We start from the raw sequence: 3,573 nt of genomic DNA on the forward strand, positions 1-3,573 counted from the left end.
TCCCTGCCCCACCATGGCTGGGACCTCAGCTGAAAGACTCAAAGGCTGGGGCCTGGGCTTCAACTGAAGGCCAATTCTCTCGTGCACCTGGTAGTTCATGCTGGTGGTTGGATAGGGGCCTTGATTCCTCTCCACATGGACCTCTCCTTATGGTCTCCTCTCTGTGTGGGCTGGTTTGGTCTCCAAGGACATGGTAGGTTCCAAAGGAGAAGGTCCTAAGAGGAAGAGTCAGGTGGAGGCTGTGTCACAAATTAAGAGCTGGCCTCAAAAGTCCTGCAGCGTTGCTTCTGTCACAGTTTGCTTATTAGAAGCCAGTTACTAAAGGCTGGTTCATATTCAAGGGGAGAGAAAGAAAACTCTCCTGGCCAGGTGTGGTGGCTCATGCCTGTAATCCCAGCACTTTGGGAGGCCAAGGCAAGTGGATGGCTTGAGGCCAGGATTCGAGACCAGCCTGGCCAACATGGTGAAACCTCATCTCTACTAAAAATACAAAACTTAGCTGGGTGTGGTGTGGTGGTACGTGCCTGTAGTCCCAGCTACTCAGAAGGCTGAGGCATGAGAATTGCTTGAACCGGAAGGTGGAGGTTGCAGTGAAATGAGATTGCGCCACTGCACTCCAGCCTGGGTGACAGAGTGAGACCCTGTCTCAAAAAAAGAAGAAAAAAAGAAAACTCTTGATGGGAGGAGTGGTTCTAGAAGAACTTGTGGGAACATACGTAACTGTTAGAAAATTTAATTTACCAGGTAAAAGAAGGAGAGCTGGGATGAGGTGGAGGTGATGTCGATAGAGATTGGTGTCATTTTGTTTTGATTTTTTTGAGACAGGGTCTTGCTCTGTTGCCCAGGCTGGAGTGCAGTGGTGCAAACATAGCTCACTGCAGCTTTGAACTCCTGGGCTCAAAGGATCCTCCTGCCTCAGCCTCCCGAGTGGCTAGAACTACAGGTATGCACCACCATGCCCAGCTAATTTGTATGTAGTTTTTGGAGAGATGGGGTCTTGATATATTGTCTAGACTGGTCTTGAATTGTTGGCCTCAGGCCATCCTCTTGCCACAGCCTCACAAAATGCTGTGAATACAGGCATGGGCCACCGTGCCCAGCTGATGTCATTTTTGTTGTTGTTGTTAGAACAACTCAGGAAAATAAAATTCCTGTTTATTGTTGGACAACATTGTTTCACACGTACCTCAAATAGGCAATAAATAAATAAATAAATAAACAGCAACTTCATAGACAAAAAAGGAAGAAAAAGAAACCTTTTATCTCTGGCCCTTTTAACCATCTCATACAAACCAACTACTTATAGTACAGCTAAGCACGTACACAAAAAAGTTACCGGAATGCTTGGAATAAGATCGTTTTTCTGTTGTTGTTTTTGCTCTTCTTACGAGGTTTTTTTTCTCCTTTGAGATTATAACGAACGTGGTCACACCACAAGTGAAGTTAGAAGCAGGACAGAGAACGCTGTGAAGGCTGGTTTGGTCATCTGAGATCATTAAAAATGGCTGACCCTAACAATATGTACAAAAATATAAAATGTAAATTAAAAAATACAGACAAATTTCCTTTTTAAAGTATTTCTAAGGAAAAAAGCAGGGCCTTGGGAAGTTTTGGTTCTTTTTTCCTCCCCTGTTGCAAATTCTCATGGTCTGGGTTGGGTGGTGGAGAGCGCGTGTCATCTGCGGGTGGCAAGGCCCGCAGTGGATGGGCCTCAATACTCATAGGTGACCACAGGTAGATTCTCAGACGGGAAGTGGAGGGTGAATTGGTCACCCTCCTAACGTTTCCTTTTTTGCTGTCTAGTCATCCTCGTCGGTCTTCTGCTTCTTGGTATCGGCATTGTCATCCTCATCATCTTCAGCTGCCCACTTGACCTAGCAGACTCAGCTTCTTCGTCTTCATCTCCATCCTCTTCCTCACCATCACCTTCTTCTTCCTCCTCGTCTTCCTCCCCACCTTCTTCCTCTTCTTCATCTACTTCATTGTCAGCCTCTTGCTCCCCATTTTCCTCATTAGCCTTCCCATTAGCAGGGGCGTCTCTTCCATTTTCTGCTTCTTCCACAACTTCCTTCTTCTTCAAGTCCTTGGTGGTGATTTTGGAGCTGGTGTCTACGGCTGCGTCTGACATGGTCCGGTACGCCAGTGATCCGATGCAGGGGATTAAAAAGAAAGCGAGAGTTCAGGGACTCTGGCGATAAAGTGGCCGGAGTCCGCGGCGGCAAAGGCGGCTGCAGCGAGCAAGGAGCCGTACAAGGAACAATGCAAAGATGGCTTTTCAGAGCAGCCAGTGGGTGATGTCATTTTTTTATACGGGAGTCAGGGACGTGTGACCAGAAAGGAGTGAAAGAAGAAGCCCTGTCGTTATGTGGGGAGCGTTCCAGGCAGAGGGAAGAGCAAAGTCGAAGGCCAGGCTGAAGTGGGAGTGTGCTTGACTTACCTGGAGAGCGTGAGAACTGGTGTAGCTTACGTGGAGTGAGAAGACATGGGGAACATGTGGATGAGGTCACAGCAGTTGCAGGGAACAGATTGCTGCTGTAGGCCATTTTAAAGACTTCAGCTTTTCCTCTGAACGGCCGAGTATTTTCAGCAGAGGAGTAACACGATCTCACTTATTTTTAAAGGGCTTACCCTGGCTGCTGTGAAAACAGATTTAGGGCTAAGAGGCAAGTCTAGAAGTGGGGGATCAACTAGGAGGCCATTGCAAAGATAAAGGCAGGACACGATGAATGCTTGGACCAGGATGATAGTGGAGGAGGTGAGAAATGGCTGGATGCTGGATATGTCTCTTATAATAGAGCTAACTGGATTTGCTGATGGATTGGATGTGGGTTAATGGATAGACCATACTTATTTGTCTGGGGAAGTTCAGGTTTATATAATGAATTATACAGTCACCCTAGTACTGAGAAAAAGAGAGGAGCCAAGAATGACTCCAGACCGGCATGGTGGTTCACACCAGTAATCCCAGCACTTTGGGAGGCCAAGGCAGGAGGATTGCTTGAGGCCAACAATTTGAGGCCAGCCTGGGCAATATAGCAAGACCCCGTCTCTACAAAATAGTTTTAAAATTAGCCAGGCACCTGTCAATAACCTGTAGTCCCAGCTACTCGGGAGGCTGAGGCTGTAGGATCACTTGAGCCCTGGAGTTCGAGTCTAGCCTGGGCAACATATCAGACCCTGTTTCTTGAAAAAAAAAAAAAGAAAGAAAAGTGCTGTAAGCATTGTTACAGATATCGCCTGTTGTCAGGTGGTTTGCTGGCACAGCTTGGAGAGCTGCTGAGGCCCACGGGCCAGCTTGTCCCTGCCATGCAGCCCTAGATGGCTCTGCTCTGAAACATCACCCTTCTGACCCAACCACATTTGCATTTTGAGTTTTCTGTCCTCCCCTCACTGACAGCTGGCATTTTCCTTCTTGTCCCAGGCCTCTCCTCCTTTAATCCGGGGCTCGCCAGGCTATGACTGCTTGGTAACTGACTTACCGAGTACACCAGCATCATAGGTGAATGAGAGGCTGTCCTGTGACTGTCGGTTATGGCATGGGCTACTTTGAAGGCTTTTTTTTTCTTCTTCATT

The 3,573-nt window shown here is 47.5% G+C and overlaps 1 pseudogene; it reads right to left on the reverse strand.

The window, feature by feature from the left end:
- Window positions 1-1,799: 1,799 nt before the first annotated feature.
- Window positions 1,800-2,128, reverse strand: LOC116461457 (prothymosin alpha-like; annotated as a pseudogene).
- Between the last annotated feature and the right edge of the window lie 1,445 nt (window positions 2,129-3,573).

The sequence above is a fragment of the Hylobates moloch genome, unplaced genomic scaffold, assembly GCF_009828535.3.
Source record: "Hylobates moloch isolate HMO894 unplaced genomic scaffold, HMol_V3 SCAFFOLD_21, whole genome shotgun sequence".
NCBI lineage: Eukaryota > Metazoa > Chordata > Mammalia > Primates > Hylobatidae > Hylobates > Hylobates moloch.